This window comes from Coffea arabica, chromosome 2e, assembly GCF_036785885.1.
Source record: "Coffea arabica cultivar ET-39 chromosome 2e, Coffea Arabica ET-39 HiFi, whole genome shotgun sequence".
NCBI lineage: Eukaryota > Viridiplantae > Streptophyta > Magnoliopsida > Gentianales > Rubiaceae > Coffea > Coffea arabica.
Genome location: NC_092313.1, coordinates 52,849,228 through 52,859,330, shown reverse-complemented (window position 1 = coordinate 52,859,330; position 10,103 = coordinate 52,849,228).

Below are 10,103 nucleotides of genomic sequence, written 5' to 3'. Positions count from 1 at the left end.
ACACGGGATGTCTAGGGTCTGGAGACGGATGCTGACCGTGCGTGATACGGTGAACCATTTCACCCAAGATATAGCCTTGGATGGCAGAGTTCGGCGGGCCTGGGTCCTCACCCCTTCTGGTGATTTCACTGTCTCCTCCGCATGGGATGCACTGCGGCCTAAGCGGGCATGCCTTGGATCCAGGAAGTGTATTTGGAGCGGTCACGTCCCCTGCAAGATTGCCGTCTTCATGTGGAAGCTGCTTAACCACTGCCTGTCGTTCCCTGAGGCCTTGCGGAGGTTTGGTTTCCAGCTTCCCTCCAAATGCCAGTTCTATCTAGGTGGGGAATCTCAAGATCATGTATTATCAGAATGCACCCTAGCTACCGAGGTATGGAATTTCTTCTCTAGGGCGCTATCGGTACCTATTACGGGCCTAGTCGGCATCATTTGTTGCTTGCAGTAGTGGTGGCTTACTCACTCCCCAGGCACTGTCCGGGAGGCGATGTGTAGGGTATTGCCATCGCTTATATGTTAGGGGTTGTGGAAGGCTAGGAACATGGCAATGTACGAGGGGATTGAAATGACACCGACATAGATTTGCTGGAGTATCCAAGCCTTGCTGCTCAGCATCTCGCAGGTCCATCCATTTGTCCAGGTAACACAAGGTGACGGTGAGTTGGTTCGCTCTGGCTTATTGTTTCGCATGGAGCGGATGGAGCTGGTGCTGCCACGCTGGGTTGCATGGACAAAGCTGCCAATCGGGTGTGTCAAGCTAAATATTGATGGCTCTTCCTTAGGGAATCCAGGGCACGCTGGAGCTAGATGGGTGCTTCGTGACTCGGACGGTAACATTCTAGCCGGCTTCTCGTTATTTTTGGGATCACGAACCAATATGGAAGCGGAGGCCATGGCACTACTAGAAGGTCTGCAACTCTCCGCTAGCTTTCACTCCCTGTAAGTTGAAATGGACTCTCAGGTATTGCTGAATATGGTGACTAGCAACGGAAGAGTACCTTGGAGGTTATGGCATACTATCTCGCGTATCCAATCTTTAGTGCTGGACCACCAGGTCAACTTCACTCATGTCCACAGAGAAGCAAATGCAGTTACAGATGGCCTGGCATGCCTGGCAAGCTCCACACGTGTCAGCCACAGTTTCCCTCCCTCCCCAGTTCCCGACCATATACGGGGTTAGCCCGCCTAGATAGGGTACCGATGCCTTATGTACGTTTGGCCTAGGCTTACTGGCGGAATGCCAGCTGCCCTTCATATACGTTAACCCTCCTTTAAATAAAATTTTATTTCTTTAAAAAAAATAGTTAAGTGCTTAATATGGTCAATAAGTGTAATACTCTTCTCATGATTATACTTTTGAGGGATTTACTTTTAAAAAAAAAAAGAAAAAGAAAAGAGAAAAAGTAGAAAAAAAAGAATAAAAGTTGTTCTACTCCAATGGTTTTTGTACTTAGTAACCAGGAGTCTTCATTTACAAATGTCAACTTTCGCGTAAAATAGTACTTGAATTAAGAGTATGCAAAGCAACTTGAGAATGTGAAGTGTTGAGTAACTGGCAATCTTTATTTAAAAATGTCGATTTTCGCGTCAAAAGGTACTTTCACAACTTGAGTAATATTTAGCTATATTATATGAATAAATCTCTCTTTAAGTCGAATAAGAGGATGATCATGGGATTAGATAGCATTTTTATTGACCACATGAGTTACTTGCTTGTGAAATTGGGTAAGAATGAGAAATTGACTTGAACTTGTTATAATGGCGGTATAATTGGCTCTTCTTTACTTTATATTATGAGTACTTGAGTTTAATTGAATGATTGCATAATGGTTATGTACCTAGTTTTGTGGAAATGATGTTGGATTGTGCACATATGTTTATTTTCAAAATTTTGGATCATTGTGAGATTGAAATTCTTAATTGCTTGAGGACAAGCAATGGTTCAAGTGTGGGGGAGTTTGATAAGAGTACATTTCACGTTTTTTTTCTGTGTTTTATTAGTTAGTTTTGGTATGTTTTATTTAGTTTTATAACTAATTAACTAGGATTTTGGTAAAAATATACATTTTGTGATTTAAGTGGCAAAAATTGCATTTCTATCTATTTTAATGGTAAAAACTTCATGTTTTATAGGTTTAATGATTCAATCATCAAATGGCATGAATTGAGAAGAGAATTGGATGATTATTGATGATTTAAAGATGTTTAAAGAAGACATGAAGTGCAAAACATTCAAAGGAAGAAATGCAAGTGAAGACAGTTTTGACACATTGTGGTATTTTGGCAATATGTTGAGCTACAACCATCGGATTGAGGTGATTCTTTACCATTTTGAATCTAAGAGATAGATCTACATTTGGTATGAAGACATCGAATTCCAGTTTAGTCATTCTCATTGTCAAAAAGTCAAAATATAGAAGTGCATGTGTATGGTCGAAAGCTGAAACAGAGCTCTGACATATTGATGGTATTTTGGTAATATCTTAGTCCACAGAGTTCCAAATTAGATTATTCTTGAAGCATTCGAAAGCTAATTCAAAGGGTTACAACTTTCATATTTTACACAATAGTTAGTTCAGCCTTCATTATTGAGAAAATAGCAGTTGAAGTGATGCTAAATTCACAGAAGTGAATACGCGACTTCGCAATATGTGAGCTGAAGTTGCATATTCCAAAGTTGCATATTGTAGCTTGATTTCTGCAATTTGCTCAGCCACTTGCTCTGCTTTCACACTACTTTCCAGCTCTACTCCAGACAAGAATTTCGGTTGCATATGTTCAAGTAACCTTTTGGAAGAAAAAAGGAACTTTATGTCTTGTCCAAAAACCACTTTTTGACTCTCTTAATGCTAGAGATGTTACAATCATTAGAAGATGGAGAATAGAACATATTTGCAGTAGTTCTCATCAGATTTTTGCATTAGAGCTTAGTACTTAGTGTTGTTTTGTTCTCTCTAACTAGAACTTTTGTGAGAACAATTGGAGACTTCATTGTACAACACATTTTGTTGAAGAAATAGAAGATCAGTAGGAGCTTCTTCACTAATCTTGGCTAAGCTTTCTTTATATATCTTTTACTTATGATTCGATATGTGTTCATGCAATGAAGCCATGTTCTTTCTTGTTATATATTTTATGAGTAGTTAAGTTCCTAGATCTAGGGAGTAGATGAAACTTATGGCTACTTGATATGAAGTGAATATGACTTACACTTGTTACACCTTGTATTAACTTGTTTATTTATGCATGCTTATCACTTGTTGTTGCTTGATCACCAATAGCAAGTTTATAGTTGTTATTATTCAATGAAAGTTGGTAATAATGATGGAACAACATAACTAAGTTTGAGTAGTATTCTCATGAGAATAGAGATACACTTAAGTGGATTAACTTGCATTTCATGAAGGAAACAAGAGTAGATCTAATTATTCACCATGAGAATAGGAAAAACTAGTCTATTTTAGGCCATTTTATCATGAGAATGAGATTTGGTAATATTGAAAATGAATTCCTAGTTAAACAAGAGTTGTAGCAAGAGGTAAATCTATTTATTTGTATCTTTTATGTCATAAGTGGAATCTATATCCCTAGACTCAAGTATTTAGTGAATTTTCTCCATTGTTACCTTGCTAATATTTAGTTAAGATTAGTTAGGTAGTAGTAATTACAACTTCTCTTGCTTAATTTGATCATTAGTCTAAATAATAGAGTAAGTAAGGATCTAGTACTTGCAAAGTTGCTCTCTGTAGGATCGACTCGATATATATCTTAAACTACTAGTTTGACCTGTATGCTTGCAGTAAAATGGGTGTAATTTGGAATTAAACTTGTACTTATATAAAAGACCCGTCAAAATCTTAACACTAAAATTTAAGCGCGAAACCAATTAAGTTGGTGAAATGAGAAAATAAAATCGCCTAGACAGCAAACTTAATTTGGATTTTCAGAAAATTGCATAAAATGTCTATTACATTCTATTAGGGGAAATTTTACGTCCCCCACATGTTAAATGTAGATTATACGTTCCCCACAATAGAAATTCCGTTATATTTAGTCCAAAACTCTAATTCTAACAACTTTTTTTTGGCAGGAATCAGTTATGTGAACCACACATGATTGATTCTTAAGGGGCAAAAGTGCCAGATTTTAAGGATTTAATGAAAAAAATTTCAAAATAAATAAAACAATTACAAAAAATAAAAAAGAGCAAAATAAAAATTAAGTACAATATGAATGTGTTAAGATTCAATTTTCCAAAATTTACTTTCATCACCAAGCAGTTTTCTTCCCCTACTTCTCCTTTTAACCCATTCCATCACACCCAACCCTATTGTTGTCCCTTCCTCCTACTCACAACCCTTCCGGCCTCCATCCTTCTTCTCCACATCCCTAACCACCACCCATCCCTCACCTCTTTTTCCTTCTCGTCCCTTCCTTCCTTCCTTTCTCCTCCTCCAAGCCCAAATAGGTTTACACCATTATTCATGCTAAATGCCCAAGGCTTCTAAATGAAAATGCATTTTTTTTTTAGACATCGCAGCTTAAGTTGGTACACCGGGTTAGTTTTGTCATTTCAATTCTTTATTAGATAAGATAGCATTCTCTAAACTCCACCAAGTTCTTTCAGTAATTTAATTACAAAGTCTAAATCTTAAACTTTGGCTTATGCATGTTCCTTTTGTTTAACTAGAGTATGTAAGGAATCCCTTAAAAAACACGCCTTTGAATGATGGTTACTCCATGACATGTTGCACTGATGTTATCCCCGTACCTTCTTTGTGATAGTGTATATGTCCTAATGTTAATCAACCTTTAGGGTTTCATATATAGTTTGACTGTTTATATTATAATATATAACATCTTTTTCATATTGATTGCTTATGTATATACATTTGTATGATAAAAATTCTTAGAGTAAACTTAATGTATGAAATCATACAAGTTATGATAATGAGATTCATTCATTTATATAAAAGGTTTATTCTTAAATATATCTAGTCAAAGTATTAATAAAATAGGATATTGTTGATGCGGTTAGACTAGTAATACTATGAGTGTGTTTGGATAGGAAATCATTTGGGATAACTTTTTGAAAAAAATGCTATAGCATTTTTTTAATGTGATGTATGTAAAATAAAATGGTGATTAAAAAATGTGTTTATGATACAAGCGGATAAATTTATGTAAATAATTTGCTATCTAAACACACACTATGTCTCTTGTTAAATAAGAAATAATAGAGTTCATTTATTATGATGTGAGACATTTAAAATGGCATATGGATGAAAAGATAGTGAATACCCTATAAGGATTTGCCAACTCTTATATTGAGAATTTATCTCATTATTGATCACTTGTAGAAGTACAACTGATAAGAGTATATTTTACGTATTTTTAAATGCATTTTATTAGTTAATTTTGAGTTGATTATTTAGTTTTATAAATAAAATAAAGAGGTTTTTGGTAAAATTATATATTTTTGGTAAAAGTGGATAATATTGCATTTCTATTGATTTTAATGGTAAAAACTTCATTTTTATGCAGGAATGATGATTCAATCACCAAAGGATGTCAAATGAGGTAAAAAATAGAGATTTGGTGATGAATCAAGTGGTAACAAGAAGAATGAAGTGAAAAACGTTCAAGTGAGGAAATGCAATACAAGTCAGTTTTGACACTCTTCGGTATTTTGACTATATCTGGAGCTACACTTATCGGATTGAGGTGATCTTTATACCATTTTAAAGCTAAGAAAGAGACCTACAATTAGTATGAAGATATAGAAATCCAATTCTGCCATTTTCATGGACAAAAAGTCGGAATACAGAAGCTCCATTCTGTGGTCGGAAGTTAAAACAGAGGTTTGACCAGGTGATAGTATTTCGATCATATCTCAGGCTACAAAGCTCCGATTTGGATAATTCTTAAGGCATTGGAAAGCTAACTCAAAGGGATACAACCTTTGTGTTTTACACAAAAGCTAGTTTGGCCTTTATCATGAAGAAAATCGCAGTTGAAATAAGGCCAGAGTGAAAACGTGAGTAGACAAAACGCGAGTTAATGCCGCGTTTTGTGTAGGCGCATTTTATAGCCGAAATGCTGCAATTTGACTCAGCCATTTCTCTTGTGTTCATGCCACTTTCCAGCTATAAGATGCAAGGGAATTCGGTGCACATACTTTAGAAGACAAAAGGGCAAGAAAAGTGGCTTATTTTCAAGTCAAAAATATTGGTTTTTGACTATGCTAACAAAGTAGAGATTTGGGAATCAAAGGTTAGAATTTGACTTGGAAAAATGGAGCCTTTGAGTAGTTTTTATGCAGAGACATTGAGTGAGGTCTGAAGATCCAGATGTAGCTAGTATTCTCACTAAAAAACATAGTCTCTCTAGCTAGGTACTTGCAAGGGGCAATTGAGGTTTCATCTTGTAATCATCTAAGTTCAAGACAAAGGAGATTTTTGGAAGGCTTCACCATATCTTGGCTAAGACTTTCTTTACTCTTTTTGTATTTGTAATTCATGATGATTTACATTAATGAAGTTATGAGTGTTTCATCATTCATGAGTAGCTAATTTCCTTTATCTAGGGAGTAGATGAAGCTTATGGCCAAATGATATGAAGTGACTGTGATTTATACTTGTTATGTCTTGTATTAACTTATCTACTTGTGTATGTTGGATTACTTGTTGTTGCTTGATCACCAATAGCAGGTTTATAGTCGTTTTTACTCATTGAGAAATGGTAAAAATAATGGAATGACATAAGTAGAGCTTGAGTAGTATATTCATGAGAATAGAAATACATTCAAGTGGATAAAATCTATATTTCAGGTATGCACAAAACAGATTTAGCATTTTTCAAGAGATTAGGAAAAACTAATCTGTTTTAACCCATTATTATCATGAGAATGTGATTTTGGTATTGTTGGAAATGAATCCTTGGTTAAACAAGAGTTGTAACAAGTGTTAAATTCATTCATTTTAGATCTTTTGTGTCATAAGTGGAATCTACATCCCTAGATCTTAATATTTAGTGAATTCTACTCCTTTTGTGAAATTACATTTATCTAGTTAAGAATTTTTGTAGTTGGATTAAATTCTGAATTTTCTGCTCAAATTTATTGTGAGTCTAGATAATAGAGTAAATTAGTATCTAATAATTGTTTTAATTGCTCCTCGTGGGATCGACCCGATACATACCCAATATTACGATTTTGGCCTGTATACTTGCAGTAAAACGGGTATAATTCGGAATTAAACTTGCACTTAAAGTAAAAATCCGTCAAGTTTTTGGCGCCGTTGCCGGGGAGCGGCAATATTAGAGCCTAATCAACTCTATTAATTTAGACAGATTTATTTTTATTAGTTGAGCTGATTATATTTAATCTTATATTGTAATCAGTTTTTGACAATTGAAATTGCATAATATCTCTTATTTCTGTTTGTAGTGTATGCACCGGGTATCTCGGGAACTTACACCTTTCAATCCAAAAATTGAGAGGATACTACGTAGACAAAGGAGGCATCCACCTCAGCAAGAGGAACAAGAGATTTGGCAACCAATAGAGGAAATCTTAATAGAGCTTCCAATTGAAGAAGAAATGGCCGAAAACGAAGCAAATAGGGGAGTTCTACGAGATTTTGCTCTACCGGGAACACAAGGATCTCAAACAAGTATAGTAAAGCCTACGGTAAATGCTAACAATTTTGAGATTAAACCATCACTTATCCAAATGGTTCAACAATCTCAATTTGGAGGTAATGTGTGACGGCCCCACCTCCCCCTAAGGTGAACCAAAGGGTTCGGCGGGCCGCCTGCCCAACTCTCGCCGGGACTCAAAATTTTAAAACAATAAAATTAAATAAACCTACAAGCATACTATTCACAAGATATCTAACGCCAAAAGAGTTCTATTTACATCTTCAAAAGTATCGAGTCAAACCACTCTAATACATTAGAATAACAACCAGCAGAAATAGACCCTATGGAGGGTTCTTATACAAACCACCAAAACAAAAACAAACATCCTAACTGTCCGACTGTTACAATCAAACCTAACTATACTAGTGTATGTGTCAAAAGTCCCCGCGTCGGCCCCTGCTAAGGAAAACAAAAGGAAAGGGGTAAGCTATATGCTTAGTAAGTAAACAGGGGCAAAAGCGTAAATCTCACGTAACAACAATTGCACAGTAAGAGTAAAACAAAAGCAGAAAAGTAACATCACATAATAAGGATACAGGTGGCTCCAAAGCCAAGTCATTTGCCATGCGTGATCTCCTGTCGACACTCCGTCGACCATAAATAAGGTCCGTAGAAACTTCACTTGTACACCCACCGAACACCTTATCACCCTCACTGGCCAGTCACCTCACAAACTTGCTCGGGCGAACGAAATCACAAACTTGAGCTTGAGTCACAAGCTCGGGTCACAAACTTGGTCCACATTCTCGGTGAACCGGATTCACAAACTTGGTGACCTCAGACTAAGTTGGACTGGCTTCGACCAAGCCCTGACCGGCTCGAATAGTCCATCTCGGTCGGAAGATCAACCCCAAACTCACAAACTTCACAAAATTATTCAAAAGTCACCCCGAGCCACAAGCTCAAGGGGTTTAGTTCCAAAATGATTCATATACATATGCCATATACAAATGTGTGCGTAAATTAGGGTTTAGGTCGAGTGCGATAAAGTACACCCTCGCCTAGGTACCCTTTTCATACATATCAAAACACATAAGCAACTAACACATAAGAGCGGCCTGAATACTTACACAACGAACAAAAGAGCAAAAGTACGAAATTCGTGCCGCGAGGAGTAGCTAGTAGGCCCCACCGGCTCCACCTAGCTCACCAACGTCTGAAATTGAAGATTGTGTCACAATATATCACAAACGGCTACTAACAAACTTAAAACAAGCAAAACGGCAAAATCGGCACATGCAAGTGCGGAAACGGCAAAACGGGTGCACGCACCTGCGCGGAACGGCAAACGGAAATGGTCAAATCTGCCTTCTCAAACCGTTTTGATCAAAAGTTAGCCTAGGAATGTCGGATCAAGGTACATGAGGTACCGTTGCGAAGCTAAGAGGAAGGGATACTATTTTCATGAAGACACCTAAGTCCGGATCTGAACAGAAATAGGTCGAAAGTATGGAAAATCGTTCAAGAAATTCGCACTTTAGAGTGACGAACAGGGTATGTTGGATGGACCATACCTCCCAGCTCACAAATCAAAATCATAAAATTCCAAAGGAATTGGAAAGCTGAGACATAAGGCTAAAACTTTGATGTTTTGGTCAAGACCTGAATCCATTTAGAACAGAACAAAAATTGAGTGCCAAAGTACCCGTCAGAACTGTCCAGATCAAAGGCAGTTCTGACGATCAATCTTGTTTTCGTCATAACGGAAGCTACGGAATTCGGAATTCGACGCACTTTATACCGTTTCGAAGCTAAAACCAAGATCTACATTCCTTATGAAGGAGTCGACACCCAGATCATACAGGATCAAAACCGAAAAATGCACGGTCAGAGGCTGAAATTCAAAACGTACACAATTTCAGGGTACAAAATAGGTGCGAGTGTTTTGGTTATAACTCGAGCTACACAGATCCGTTTGACCGGAAATTTTGCAGATATATTCAGGACATAACAGGCTACAATATTGAAGAAGGCCACTTAGTCCATTTGCGAGGGTAACTAGGTCAAACATGCAAGAAACTACACCAGAACCGGAAAAACAGATTCACAAAACGCATTCTAGCGGAAACATCATAAATCAGGGTATCCAAGTCCAAATCCATAAATTCAAAAACCAGCTGAAAGCTAAGAAACAGGGTTACATTTCATAAGAAGACCTCAACAACCAATTCGGAAGCAATCCTGACCAAAACAACCAATTACAGGCGCAATTCTTACATTCGGGTAAAACCAGAACAGCAATAGTAATTTCGACTTTCTCATTCCAAACTACTCTGATTGACCTGAAATTTTGTAGGCACCTTTAAAATGTCATTCCCTACAACTTTTATGTTTTGACCTAAGGCCAATTCGGCCTCTATCTAGGACCTAAAAATTCGGACAGAATGCTCCCTTAAGAACCCTAG